At 18.4% G+C, this 631-nt stretch overlaps 1 protein-coding gene across 1 annotated transcript in view; it reads right to left on the bottom strand.

Moving 5' to 3' along the window:
• LOC108690447 (hairy/enhancer-of-split related with YRPW motif protein 2) overlaps positions 1-631 on the bottom strand; it is a 52,333-nt gene that overhangs the window by 7,991 nt on the left and 43,711 nt on the right. The window lies entirely within an intron of this gene.

Raw genomic sequence — 631 nt, 5'->3', positions numbered from 1 at the left:
TATATTATTAATATATAATAAATTATTTGTTAAATTTCAACTTATACCTATTCACCGATTCAAATATCAAAAAAGATAATTTTCAAATTTATTGGAGCAATTAATCAATTAAAAGAGCTTCATATGCATTCAATGTAATTTATGTTGTAAATTATGTTCTTGTATGTATACATCTTGTTACATAAATCTGCGTAAACACATTAATTTAATTAATTAATCCTAACATTTGAATATATTCATCTCTGTGATTGCAGTTGTTACACATTTAATTACTTTAGTCTAACATATCAACATATATTACATTTAACAAAAGGACCTATAACTAATATTAAACTTAAAATTTGCATCTAGTTTATAAAATAAACCAGATGGAAATAATTCAATACTATGATATTAATTGTACAGTTAATTAAAATATGATAGTAAATATAATTAAATACTTCAAAATGAAAGAACATTTAGGTAATAAAATATATATATTTTAATTTATAATTAAAATAACTTAATTTAATAATTTAGTTTATCTAATTATAGAGAATAATTAAAATATTTTCAAATAATTAGTTGTATAAAATTTACGCCAAAGTAAATAACTATTTTTATTACATCGAAGTATAATAAAAACATCTCT

Source organism: Atta colombica, unplaced genomic scaffold (assembly GCF_001594045.1).
Source record: "Atta colombica isolate Treedump-2 unplaced genomic scaffold, Acol1.0 scaffold321, whole genome shotgun sequence".
Taxonomy (NCBI): domain Eukaryota; kingdom Metazoa; phylum Arthropoda; class Insecta; order Hymenoptera; family Formicidae; genus Atta; species Atta colombica.
Note: the sequence above shows the minus strand (reverse complement) of the source record. Positions and strands in the feature narration are given on the sequence as shown.